General features: G+C 41.5%; 1 long non-coding RNA gene across 1 annotated transcript in view; it reads right to left on the bottom strand.

Moving 5' to 3' along the window:
* Window positions 1-14,891, bottom strand: part of LOC137535563 (uncharacterized) — a 373,442-nt gene that overhangs the window by 252,965 nt on the left and 105,586 nt on the right. The window contains exon 2 of the long non-coding RNA XR_011024412.1: window positions 9,366-9,446. This is a non-coding gene — a long non-coding RNA (uncharacterized lncRNA). The remainder of the gene's footprint in view (window positions 1-9,365; window positions 9,447-14,891) is intronic.

Genomic DNA, 14,891 nt, shown 5'->3' with positions numbered 1-14,891 from the left:
AGGTTTCGTCGTGCTCTCTGAACTATTGCAAATGATTTCTGCTTTCCAATCTCCCAGCCAATTTATTTTAGAAAATTGACAACTAGCAAAGCTGCTATATTTATTTCCTTTTAAGCAACACCAGTCGCCTGTCTGTCCTACTAATCCTCTGCCTTTAATACTTTTAGCCAGAGACCCTCATACAGCACATCAGGTATTTCTGATATTGTCAGATCTGACAAGATTAGCTGCATGCTTGTTTCTGGTGTTATTCAGACACTACTGCAGCCAAATAGACCAGCAGGACTGCCAGGCAACGGGTATTTTTGAAAAGACAATAAATATTGCCGCCTCCATATTCTTCTCAATTCTTTCATTTCTTATGCATGATATTTTCTTCCTACTAAAGGTGTCCATGCATTGATGCAATTTTCTGCCGATAGACAGCAGATTTGATCACTGTGATCGAATCTGCGTAGAAATCGATTATGCAAACGCAAACCGATCGACTGATTTCCATTTGAAATCGATTAATTTCGTCGATCTGTCTAGGCGGAAAAGTTTGCTCAATCGCCAGCGTGTCAGGAGCGCATTGTTAGCGGCATTCGATTAGGTGACGAACGACACAGCAATAATCCCTCCTGTTCCGCTGGCGCGAGTTTCCGGGGTCCGCGTTAACACTTTCTCCGGCTGGCCTTCATCATCTTCTCTGCACTTCCTGTCCCGTCCTGAGACCAAAGGAAGTTCAAACAGCAGAGGACGCTCCACTGTTTGAACTTCCCCTTCTCACAGGACGGGACAGGAAGTACAGTGAAGATGAAGAAGGCCAGCTGGAGAAAGTGTTAGCGTGGACCCGGGAACTCGAGCCAGCGGACAGGTAATGTAAAGGGGCAGAGAGGCAGAGGCAGCTCCACAGATTGTAAATCAATTTCATGCTGAAATCGATTGAAAATCTGTGTGCAGTGTGTGGGCAGCCAATAGATCCCTCTGTGATCAGATTCGATCAGAGAGGGATCTATCTGTTGGTCGATCTGGTGGCAATCGACCAGTGTATGGCTGCCTTCAGTCGCACACTTGGTCATATTGCACACATTTTTGCCTCAAATATAATGAAAGTCCATGGACTGCTCGCAATTCAGGAGAATTATTTAATTTGGTGCATTTCTGTGTTTGTATTTCCCCCACATTAACCATTTATGCCTCCAGGACGTAGTACCTACGTCCAGGAGGTCACGTGCGCGTCCGCGCGCTCCCGCGGCCTATCGCGCGCGTGCACGCGCACTCCCGGCCGCGGATTCGGTAGCCTAGGAATCAATGTATCGGGCTATGGTGCCCGATCACTGATTCCTCTCCCCCGCTGAAAAAGCGACAGCTTCTCTCGGAAGCTACGCTTTTTCTGAAGCTCTGTCCCTCTAAGCGTACATTGTACGCTTAGAGTGACGTCATGTAAACAAACTCAAGATTGCCATCTTGTGGCCAAAAAGTAAAACTACAAGTAACAGTAAAAAAACATTACAATACACAAATATTTCCCCAAATAAAACAATATTTATATCCCACCCTCCCAAAAATGCCCACATAAAATGTTTAATAAAAATAAAAAAAACATTACTATAAAAAAAAAAACACATAAATATTTACCTAAGGGTCTAAACTTTTTAAATATCTATGTAAAGATGAAATATTTCTCTGTATTTTTTTTTATAAGCTTGTAAATAGTGATGGATGCAAAACGGAAAAAATGCTCTTTTATTTCCAAATAAAATATTGTCGCGATACATTGTGATAGGGACATAATTTAAACGGTGAAATAACCGTGACATATGGGCAAATACAATACGTGGGTTTTAATTATGGAGGCATGTTTTATTTTAAAACTATAATGGCCGAAAACTGACAAATAATTAATTTTTTCATTTTTTTTCTTATTCTTACTGTTAAAATGCATTTACAGTAAGGTAGCTCTTAGCAAAATGTACCCCCCAAAGAAAGCCTAATTGGTGGCGGAAAAAACAAGATATAGATCAGTTCATTGTGATAAGTAGTGATAAAGTTATAGGCTAATGAATGGGAGGTGAACATTGCTCGGATGCATAAAGTGAAAACGACTGAAGGCTGAACTGGTTAAACTTAAGACAATTTTCTGCTATTTCCCCGGCATACCACGAACGTTGATATTTTTATTACAGTTTAGCTAAATTTAAAAAAAAATTAAAAAAATCTTGCATGAAAGAAAAATCAAGCACAAAAAAGTGGTCACACTGCAACGCAAAAAATGATAAACCTCCTGTACTATCTAACATTCAAGTGTGGTATTCTAATAACTATTATGCTCAAGCTACACTACAAGGACTGTAACAATAAAAAAGCAAGTAATAGGCAGTGTAATACTGTCTATCCCGCATTAGATGGCAGTGTTGGAAGGCAGGATGGATAGAAGACTCCTGCTATCAAGTCCTGTATAGCTAAAGTCACTCGATTTTACAATCACTGTATATTCAGATGTATAAGACTACTTTGTAACCCTTGAAAATCTTCTGAAAAGTCAGTGGTCGTCTTATACGCCGGGTGTCATTGATGTCGGGTGATACGCCGTATCCTGTTACCGCCTCTCAGATCTCGCTGCTGAGGACTGTAGTGAAGCGGCGCAGGCGCACATGTGCGAGATCTGAGAGGCAGAGAAGGAGGTAAATAGGATACAAGGGTGGGCCGGAAGGGTGAAAGGGGCGTGTTTTAAGGGCACAGCGCGATTTATTCTTCCATACCGCTCTGATGAAAAGGGAGACAAGGAGAGCTGACCAATCCAAACAGTCAATTACCTTTATACTGTTATATACTGTGTACCACATATAGTACAGCACCAGTATATGTTCATACATAGCACTAGTATATGATGTTTTTATTTATTTATATTTGGTGTGTGTTGGAAGAGGGCTAGTCTTATACAGGGAGTATATCCCAAATAGAGTTGGGCCGAACGGTTCGCCTGCGAACGGTTCCAGGCGAACTTTGGGGGTTCGTGTTCGCCTGCATCAGGCGAACTTTTGCGGAAGTTCGATTCGCCCCATAATGCTGTATTGAGCAAAATTTTTAGCCTCCATTTCACTGTCAGCAGACATGTTATTGTCAAACACATTGCTTTCAGTGTTAGAGAACCAGCCCACCCTCCCTTCAAGCTAGGTCCTTTATACCATTTGACTCAGTTGTCTGCCTACACTAATTAATTATGGGACAGCTGGTACACACTCTGCTAGGGAGATTTTAATTCCTCCCTCCTCCCACCCTTCTACCTATTCCCTCCTCCCTCCTACCGGAGGGAGGAGGGTCTCTTCTGCCAGGGAATTATACTATTTTAAAAACCAGTATACATCATACCATAGCTGGTACATCATACCATAGCTGGGAATACATACATGAGTATACATCATACCATAGCTGGGAATCGAACCCAGATCTCACTGTGTGGTAAACACGTCACCCTAAGCACTGTACCACTACAGAAGTAAGTGAAGCTATCCTAAAATTTAACATTTATGCTCAATGCAATAGAACCATTAGGTTGCTTAAAGGAGAACTGTAGTGAGAGGTATATGGAGGCTGCCATATTGATTTCCTTTTAAGCTATACCAGTTGCCTGGCAGCCCTGCTGATCTATTTGGCTGCAGTAGTGTGAATCACACCAGAAACAAGCATGCAGCTAATCTTGTCAGATCTTACAAAAATGTCAAACACCAGATCTGCTGCATGCTTGTTCAGGGTCTAGGGCTAAAAGTATTGGAGGCAGAGGATCTGCAGGATAGCCAGGTAACTGGTATTGCTTAAAAGGAAATCAATATGGTAGCCTCCATATACCTTTCACTACAGTTCTCCTTTAAAGGGAACCTTAACTGAGAGTGATATGGCTGTTTCCTGTAAACAATACCAGTTGCCTGGCAGTCCAGCTGATCTTTGTGACTGCAATAGTGGCTGAATCACACCCTGAAACAAGCATGCAGCTAATCCAGTCTGACTTCAGTCAGAGCACCTGATCTGCATGCTTGTTCAGGGGCTGTGGCTAAAAGTATTAGAGACACAGGATCAGCAGGCAATTCAGGCAACTGGTATTATTTTAAAAGGAAAAATTAGTTGCATGCTTGTTTCTGGTGTGATTCACACTACTGCAGCCAAATAGATCAGCAGGGCTGCCAGGCAACTGGTATAGCTTAAAAGGAAATCAATATGGCAGCCTCCATATACCTCTCACTACAGTTCTCCTTTAAGCAACCTAATGGTTCTATTGCATTGAGCATAAATGTTACATTTTAGGCTAGCTTCACTTACTTCTTTAGTGGTACAGTGCTTAGGGTGACGTGCCCACCACACAGTGAGATCTGGGTTTGATTCCCAGCTATGGTATGATCTGGTGTTTGACATTTTTGTAAGATCTGACAAGATTAGCTGCATGCTTGTTTCTGGTGTGATTCACACTACTGCAGCCAAATAGATCAGCAGGGCTGCCAGGCAACTGGTATAGCTTAAAAGGAAATCAATATGGCAGCCTCCATATACCTCTCACTACAGTTCTCCTTTAAGCAACCTAATGGTTCTATTGCATTGAGCATAAATATTACATTTTAGGCTAGCTTCACTTACTTCTGTAGTGGTACAGTGCTTAGGGTGACGTGTCCACCACACAGTGAGTTCTGGGTTCGATTCCCAGCTATGGTATGATGTATACTCATGTATGTATTCCCAGCTATGGTATGATGTACCAGCTATGGTATGATGTATACTGGTTTTTAAAATAGTATAATTCCCTGGCAGAAGAGACCCTCCTCGACCCTAAATAGGTAGAAGGGTAGAAGGGAGGAGGGAGGTGGGTGGAGGGAGGAATTAAAATCTCCCTAGCAGAGTGTGTAGCAGCTGTCCCATAACTAATTAGTGTAGGTAGGCAAATGGTATAAAGGACCTTGCTTGGAGGAGGGAGGGTCCTCCAGCAGTGATGTGTATTTCACTCAATTAGGTGTGGCTCCAGGTATTAGAGCTTTTGAAACATGTTTTCTATCATTTTTCCAGTTGATAGAATTTTTTAAAACTTTGAAAGTTCGCCTCCCCATTGAAGTCTATGGCGGTTCGCGAACTTTTTCGCGAACCGAACCTTTCGCGGAAGTTCGCGAACCTAAAATCGGAGGTTCGGCCCAACTCTAATCCCAAACAGTTGGGGGTCATCGTATACGCCCAATCATCATATACGCCACTATATACGGTGTGTGTCTGCACAGGCTTTCCAAGTATATGGAAATAAATGGTATCATCCTGATTCAAAACTCCTTGCAACTATACTCCCACATCGCAAAAACGTAGCGATAAGTTAAAGAGTAACTGTATAACTGTAACGACATTTTACGGTAAATATCCTGGTTTCAGCATCAGAAACACTTCCTATAGCTATATACTGCTGTGTATTGGTGAGTAGCCGCAGCCTACGCTGATTAGATATGCAGAATCCCCCCCCCCCCCCCCACACACACACACACACATACACACGAGCAATCTGGGAGGAGACCAGAGATTTTTCCTGACTTTATAACCGTCAGCAACTTTTTTTTAGTACTGGCAGGTGATCGCTGCAGAATGTTAGAGCCTGTGATAAATTTCAGAATTTTCAAAATGGGAGAGGAAAGATCTTACAATGGGCAAACTCTGAGTACATAATTGATAAATGAGTAGTGTAAGAAAAAAAAGCAATTTTATTTATTTTTATTTTGTTATTGTTATTTTGACTGCAGCTCCTCTTTTATTGGCTACTCCCTAGATTGTGAGCCCTTCAGTTGACAGCTAGTGGACTCACTTTTTCTCTCCCGAAAGTGTGGGAAGAAAGTCACTGCATCTTATAATACAAATGCAGGGAGTTCCTGACTTGTGAACGCCTGCTAATACGAACCTCCAACCCGCTGCAATGTCGGGGACTCCCAGTACTGTGCCCATGCAGAGGAGGACACAAAGGGGCATAGAAGTCACTCAGAACACAAGAAGGACACAAAGGGGCTTAGATGACAACAAATGGGGACACATGGGGGACACAAGAAGTACAAGGAGGCATGAGGTACAAAGGGGGCATAATCCACAAGATGCCCTTTCACCATGGATGCACCAGGTTTGGAATATCTTTTTTCCCGTTTTTGGTCCTCTAAACCTAGGAGCGCCTTATGGTCAGGAGCATCTTATAGTCCTAAAAATACGGTACAGACTAGATAATAATAATTCTTTTCGTAGGCCCCAAAAGGTTAATAAACACTATCTGTACCATTCTGCTGACTCATTGTCAGTGTACGCTAGATAGGTTTCACTGGAATGCCACTAACTTTTCTGCCAGTTTGTTTGTGACGAAGTATTTGAATAAAAAGGATCTAAACTCATTCAGAATTTCCTTAGGGAAATATGTGACTTCTTCAGAGCTTTGTGTCAGACAGGTGATGTTCAGACTATATATGATTTTCATCCTAAGTGAATGTATGGCTTTTTCCCCTGACAACTGGATTTCTGGGCCCAGCTTAGGGTCATAGGTTATTCATCTTCTCTTTTATATCTGGCAGCTTAGCCAATACCTCTGGAGAGTGTGAACTTTAATGAGATGAAGTTAAAACTTTCAATTCCTTTTAGAGGGAGACATTTTGGCTGGAGGCCTTTCTTTTCTGCCCTGCAGCCTGAGCCATACTAATCCCCCGGGATCTGAATGACCAGCAATTCAAAGACCCTGCTGCAGAGAGGCAAATCCATAGAGAGATACCATTTTTTCTAAATAATGACGAACAAGATATATTTTCACTTTTTAGGGCATCTTCAAGGCCTCCATTAGTTCCCCAGCTACAGAGGGCTCAGGGGATCAATAGAATGGCCTTGCTAAGATCTCACCATGAAGTTGGGCTATATATATATAGTATTGGTAATCTATGGGAATATATTAGTGCTACTGACAAAGCAATTTATGCTGGAGTATGTGCTGTACATTGTGCAATTACAGGAAGTCTCCCTCTCGGAAGAGGGGAAGGTCATTCTGCATTACAGAAGAAACAGCTCCCGTAATGAAGGGAAAACAAACATATGGTATGTATGTATGTATGTGTAGTACAGATGATTATTAAAACATTAGTAGCAAAGAATATAACTTTTTTTTTATAACATTGCATCATTCTGTCATATTTGTAATTACAAACAACACTCCGTATTTTAAACTATGAAACAGAGAAGAGCTAATAACCCTTTGAACTCCCCTGCAGTAAAACCTTATCTGAAGCTGTTTTTCACTGTTTCTTTGATGTATAAGTACTTCATAAAATAGGACTGCAAGTTGGGTCAGAGAGCTCAGAGAGGTTCTTTTGCATAGATAAAAACTGAAGTTGTTTTTCTAACTCTTCCTGTACTGGAAACAATATGAGGCTGTTTCCTTTGCTACTAATGTTCTATTTCTTAGTTGTACTACACATACAATTCATTATATCATACGTTTATTTTCACTTCAGATACCCTTTAAAGGGGAACTGAAGTAAGAGGTATAAGGAGGCTGCCATATGTATTTCCTTTTAATCAATACCAGTTGCCTGGCAGCCCTGCTGGTCTATTTCTCTGCAGTAGTATCTGAATAACACCAGAAACAAGCATGCAGCTAATCTTGTCAGATCTGACTTTAAAGTCTGAAACACCTGAACTGCTGCATGCTTGTTCAGGGGCTATGGCTAATAGTATTAGAGGCAGAGGATCAGCAGGGCTGCCAGGCAACTGGTATTGATTAAAAGGAAATAAATATGGCAGCCTCCGTATACCTCTTACTTCAGTTCCCCTTTAAAGCAGACCTGAACTCAGCATTTCCTCTTATGCGCGAAAAGATAAGCAACAGCATAATAACCTTTAAAGAAAAACATTTCATTGCTACAGCTTATAGAGCTCCTACAGCGGTGCTGCAGGGTAGTTACTTCCTGGTTTTCTGGGAGAAGCTAAATTGGTTAACCTCCTGTGTTTACAAATTAGCTCACAAATCAGACAGTGCACAGCTCAAATTACACTGGCTCATTACTTACTGAGATGGAAGAATTAGACAGGCTGTTCTCTACAAAACACACACAGGGTGGATTTCTCTGTGATTTCCTTTTCTTCTGTGCAAGAGTTCAGGTTAGTTAAAGCAGCATATTATATACAACCAGCATTTTTTTTTTACTAGAACAGCATTCAAAGGGTTAAACACAGGCCTTAGAAGCTCCCCTTCAGGGAAAGCTGGACCAATCCGAACTAGAGATAATGTTATCTTGTGTTTAATTGTATCAAGTGAGGAATGCAAACAAACCCTTCTCTGACACTGCAAACTCTCCTGAAGACATTGAGATAATCAGAAAGCATTTCTGCTTACGTTAGAAGATGAATAAAGCAGTTATGAATAAAATGCACAGTCAGCTTTCAGAGCAAAAAAAGTGTACTTTGGGAACGTATAATTTCTAAATGAATAATACTTATGCACAAATGTAAATATGATAACCATATGGCATATAAAAAGTAGGAAAACATGTTCTTATTGAATATTATGTCAGGGTTTTATACCACTTTAAAACAAATGTGAGGCGTCCAGGAAAAAAGTCAAATTCTCACCTATGGAGAGGGAAGGGTCTCCAAATGATTTATTATGCACTAGTCTACCTAAGCCCGTTTAAAAACAGGCTCTAGGTAGTGAAATTACCGCTGCCAGTCACTGCGCGCGTGCCAGTCAGAGCGCGCGCACCCGCCTGCCCTGATCCCTGGCCTGACCTCCCAACGGCTGTCTGTACTGCGCACATGTGCAGTACAAAAAAACCACGGATGGACAGACAGAGAAAGTGGATGACGCAGGGACAGTTAGGTTTTATTGTATAGGATGTGACTGCCCACTTTCCAATATAGCCGGGTGCAGAATAATGCTGAGGACAATAAACGGGTTTACTATAACAGAAGTTCTATTATATCAAGATTTACTATAGCAGACGTGGCTTCCATATACTTATAATGGTACTTGGCTGGGACCTGGTCACATAGTTTACTATATCCGAGTTTCTTATAACAAGATTATACTGTATAGGTGCTGTATACATTAAATATCTGTACATTTTTCTGAGGACAGACTGCATAGGAGGCATTACAATTATCTATTATCTCCGCCCGGCTGCTGCATTATGGAGCTCCCTCCGGAACCTGCAGATAATTAACCTCTGCGCTCCTAGTGGCTTCATATTACCGCTGTGAAAAGCACATCTCATGTGGAGTTTAGCAAGTGGGAGACAAATGCCTCAAGCTGATGTGGAAGCCCGGAGGAATCTCTTCCATGGGCGATTCCCCTTAACACATCTGACAGAAGAGCTGGAATGCAGAATTCATAAACTTACATTTACCGAGCCTGCCACAGGCAAGGAGATCTTCAATTAGGATTATAAGTTGGCTATGTATGGTTTGTTTTTAAAGAGGACCTGTAACGAGTCAGAGAAGAACATGAAAAATTATTCAGGAAATCATTTTCTATGTTAAAGAGGAACTTCAGCCTAAACAAACATAATGTTATTAAGTTGCATTAGTTATGTTAATTAAAATAGATAGGTAATATAATCTCTTACCCACCCTGTTTTAAAAGAACAGGCAAATGTTTGATTTCATGATGGCAGCCATCTTTTTGGTTGAAAGGTGGTGACAGGGAGCATGAGACACAGTTCCAACTGTCCTGTGTCCTGATCACCCTCCCAGTTGCTAGGCAACGTGAACAACAACATAGGAAATCTAATCATGCTCTACACAGCATCAAGGGAAAAAAGCCCGGGCTTTTTTCTTTGATGGGTGGAGCTTAGCTAAAAATGCAGCTAAAAATGATGCTTTGGTAAGAAAAACAAAGTTCTGATGCTGTGAAACTGTTAAAGAAACACCAAGCCTTTTCAGTTCTGCTGAGTAGATTTTTAGTCCGGAGGTTCACTTTAACTATCTTGGTTCCAGCATCAGGAAGGTTTCTTATATCTGTATTGTTGTATACTGGATCCCAAAGAGCTTTCCTAGTAGTAAACTCAGTCTTCAGGTCCCAGCAAATACATCTGCATAAATATACAATGTATAACCTATTCTGATATACTGTATATACTCGACCATAAGTCTAGAAATTCAGGTCTGATTCACTAAGTAAAAGTATAGGGGTCGACTTATACGCGAGTCACGGCAAGACTGAGCACACTGAGTAATGTGTGGGCTATTTGTGACTTTCTCATTTGCAGCAATTTGCCGAGTGGTAAGTGACACTTTCTTGATAAAAAAAATGCCAAGGAAGCATAGGTCTGAAAGTCCAGGCCACAACAATTAACAAGGAAAGGGGCAGGGGGGGAAATACTGGGCTGCAGGAAGGGGAGTGAATAACTTCTGAACTTGGGGGCCAGCAGGGTTATTGGCTTCACTTAAAGGATGGGAGGGGTTAATGGCTGCAATAATGTATGCAGTGCAGTTATTAAACTCTCCTGGTCCACAAGTGCAGCTGTTAATTCTTCCTGGTCCCAAGTGCAGCCATTAACTTTGCTGGGTAGACTTATACTTGAGTCAGAACAAAATTCTAGCTTAAAGTGAACCAGAGACGAAGCACCCTCATGTATTTTACCATATATATATCATTGGGAACATTAGAGAAAACACCTACCCTGCTCTCTGTGTCATTCTTCACTGCTTAGCCTGCTTGTTATCAGCCCTGATAAAATGAGCATTCAGTCTGGCTTTGCTCAGGAATCATTATAGCTGAGTCATTAAAGCAGAGCCAGAAGGGGGCAGGCTTGGGCATGAAAAGACTTCAGAGAAGACAAACTCAGCTGTAATGATTCCTGAGCAAAGCCAGACTGAATGCTCAGTCTGGGATTTTATCAGGGCTGGTAACAAGCAAGCTGAGCAGTGCAGCATGAAACAGAGAGCAGGGTAGGTGTTTTCTCTAATGTTTCCACTGATATATATGGTAAAATACATGAGGGTGTTTTGTCTCTGGTTCACTTTAACCACTTCAGCCTACATCGTCGAAAATCATATGCATTCGAGCAACGTTCACCTCCCATTCATTCACCAATAACTTTATTGCTACTTATCACAATTAATTGATTTATATCTTGTTTTTTTCCGCCACTAATTAGGCTTTTTTTGGGTAGTACATTTTGCTAAGAATTACTTTTTTTTTTAATCCATTTTAACAGGAAGATTAAGAAAGAAATGGAAAAAAATCATTATTTCTCAGTTTTTGGCTATTATAGTTTAACCACTTGAGGACCTAGGGCTTTACCCCCCTTAAGGACCGGCCACTTTTTTTCCATTCAGACCACTGCAGCTTTCACGGTTTATTGCTCGCTCATACAACCTACCACCTAAATGAATTTTGGCTCCTTTTCTTGTCACTAATAAAGCTTTCTTTTGATGCTATTTGATTGCTCCTGCGATTTTTACTTTTTATTATATTCATCAAAAAAGACATGAATTTTGGCAAAAAAATGATTTTTTTAACTTTCTGTGCTGACAGTTTTCAAATAAAGTAAAATTTCTGTATACATGCAGCGCGAAAAATGTGGACAAACATGTTTTTGATAAAAAAAAAACCATTCAGTGTATATTTATTGGTTTGGGTAAAAGTTATAGCGTTTACAAACTATGGTGCCAAAAGTGAATTTTCCCATTTTCAAGCATCTCTGACTTTTCTGACCCCCTGTCATGTTTCATGAGGGGCTAGAATTCCAGGATAGTATAAATACCCCCCAAATGACCCCATTTTGGAAAGAAGACATCCCAAAGTATTCACTGAGAGGCATGGTGAGTTCATAGAAGATATTATTTTTTGTCACAAGTAAGCGGAAAATGACACTTTGTGAGGAAAAAAAAAAAAAAAAAAAGTTTCCATTTCTTCTAACTTGCGACAAAAAAAAATGAAATCTGCCACGGACTCACCATGCCCCTCTCTGAATACCTTGAAGGGTCTACTTTCCAAAATGGGATCATTTGTGGGGTGTGTTTACTGTCCTGACATTTTGGGGGGTGCTAAATTGTAAGCACCCCTGTAAAGCCTAAAGGTGCTCATTGGACTTTGGACCCCTTAGCGCAGTTAGGCTGCAAAAAAGTGCCACACATGTGGTATTGCCGTACTCAGGAGAAGTAGTATAATGTGTTTTGGGGTGTATTTTTACACATACCCATGCTGGGTGGGAGAAATATCTCTGTAAATGACAATTTGTTAATTTTTTTTACACACAATTGTCCATTTACAGAGATATTTCTCCCACTCAGCATGGGTATGTGTAAAAATACACCACAAAACACATTATACTACTTCTCCTGAGTACGGCGATACCACATGTGTGGCACTTTTTTGCACCCTAACTGCGCTAAAGGGCCCAAAGTCCAATGAGTACCTTTAGGATTTCACAGGTCATTTTGAGAAATTTCGTTTCAAGACTACTCCTCACGGTTTAGGGCCCCTAAAATGCCAGGGCAGTATAGGAACCCCACAAATGACCCCATTTTAGAAAGAAGACACCCCAAGGTATTCCGTTAGTAGTATGGCGAGTTCATAGAAGATTTTATTTTTTGTCACAAGTTAGCGGAAAATGACACTTTGTGAAAAAACACAATTAAAATCAATTTCCGCTAACTTTTGACAAAAAATAAAATCTTCTATGAACTCACCATACTCCTAACGGAATACCTTGGGGTGTCTTCTTTCTAAAATGGGGTCATTTGTGGGGTTCCTATACTGCCCTGGCATTTTAGGGGCCCTAAACCGTGAGGAGTAGTCTTGAAACCAAATGTCGCAAAATGACCTGTGAAATCCTAAAGGTACTCATTGGACTTTGGGCCCTTTAGCGCAGTTAGGGTGCAAAAAAGTGCCACACATGTGGTATCGCCATACTCGGGAGAAGTAGTACAATGTGTTTTGGGGTGTATTTTTACACATACCCATGCTGGGTGGGAGAAATACCTCTGTAAATGGACAATTGTGTGTAAAAAAAATCAAAAGATTGTCATTTACAGAGGTATTTCTCCCACCCAGCATGGGTATGTGTAAAAATACACCCCAAAACACATTGTACTACTTCTCCCGAGTACGGCGATACCACATGTGTGGCACTTTTTTGCACCCTAACTGCACTAAGGGGCCCAAAGTCCAATGAGTACCTTTAGGATTTCACAGGTCATTTTTGTTTCAAGACTACTCCTCACGGTTTAGGGCCCCTAAAATGCCAGGGCAGTATAGGAACCCCACTAATGACCCCATTTTAGAAAGAAGACACCCCAAGGTATTCCGTTAGGAGTATGGTGAGTTCATAGAAGTTTTTATTTTTTTGTCACAAGTTAGCGGAAATTGATTTTAATAGTTTTTTTTCACAAAGTGTCATTTTCCGCTAACTTGTGACAAAAAATAAAATCTTCTATGAACTCACCATACTCCGTACGGAATACCTTTGGGTGTCTTCTTTCTAGAATGGGGTCATTTGTGGGGTTCCTATACTGCCCTGGCATTTTAGGGGCCCTAAACCGTGAGGAGTAGTCTTGAAACCAAATGTCGCAAAATGACCTGTGAAATCCTAAAGGTACTCATTGGACTTTGGGCCCCTTAGCGTACTTAGGGTGTAAAAAAGTGCCACACATGTGGTACCGCTGTACTCAGGAGAAGTAGTATAATGCGTTTTGGGGTGTATTTTTACACATACCCATGCTAAGTGGGAGAAATATCTCTGTAAATGACAATTGTTTGATTTTTTTACACACAATTGTCCATTTACATAGAAATTTCTCCCACCCAGCATGGGTATGTGTAAAAATACACCCCAAAACACATTATACTACTTTTCCTGAGTACGGCGGTACCACATGTGTGACACTTTTTTGCAGCCTAGGTGCGCTAAGGGGCCCAACGTCCTATTCACAGGTCATTTTGAAGCATTTGTTTTCTAGACTACTCCTCGCGGTTTAGGGCCCCTAAAATGCCAGGGCAGTATAGGAACCCCACAAGTGACCCCATTTTAGAAAGAAGACACCCCAAGGTATTCCGTTAGGTGTATGGCGAGTTCATAGAAGATTTTATTTTTTGTCACAAGTTAGTGAAAAATGACACTTTGTGAAAAAAAACCAATAAAAATTAATTTCCGCTAACTTTTGACAAAAAATTAAATCTTCTATGAACTCGTCATACACCTAACATAATACCTTGGGGTGTCTTTTTTTTCTAAAATGGGGTCACTTGTGGGGTTCCTATACCGCCCTGGCATTTTACAGGCCCAAAACCGTGAGTAGTCTGGAAACCAAATGTCTCAAAATGACTGTTCAGGGGTATAAGCATCTGCAAATTTTGATGACAGGTGGTCTATGAGGGGGCGAATTTTGTGGAACCGGTCATAAGCAGGGTGGCCTTTTAGATGACAGGTTGTATTAGGCCTGATCTGATGGATAGGAGTGCTAGGGGGGTGACAGGAGGTGATTGATGGGTGTCTCAGGGGGTGGTTAGAGGGGAAAATAGATGCAATCCATGCACTGGGGAGGTGATCGGAAGGGGGTCTGAGGGTTTGGCCGAGTGATCAGGAGCCCACACGGGGCAAATTGGGGCCTGATCTGATGGGTAGGTGTGCTAGGGGGTGACAGGAGGTGATTGATGGGTGTCTCAAGGTGTGATTAGAGGGGGGAATGGATGCAAGCAATGCACTGGCGAGGTGATCAGGGCTGGGGTCTGAGGGCATTCTGAGGGTGTGGGCGGGTGATTGAGTGCCCTAGGGGCAGATAGGGGTCTAATCTGATAGGTAGCAGTGACAGGGGGTGATTGATGGGTAATTAGTGGGTGTTTAGGGTAGAGAATAGATGGAAACACTGCGCTTGGGTGGTGATCTGATGTCGGATCTGCGGGCGATCTATTGGTGTGGGTG

This window comes from Hyperolius riggenbachi, chromosome 10 (genome assembly GCF_040937935.1).
Source record: "Hyperolius riggenbachi isolate aHypRig1 chromosome 10, aHypRig1.pri, whole genome shotgun sequence".
Lineage (NCBI taxonomy): Eukaryota > Metazoa > Chordata > Amphibia > Anura > Hyperoliidae > Hyperolius > Hyperolius riggenbachi.
The sequence above is the reverse complement of the archived record's forward strand: the minus strand, read 5'-3'. Positions and strand labels throughout refer to the sequence as shown.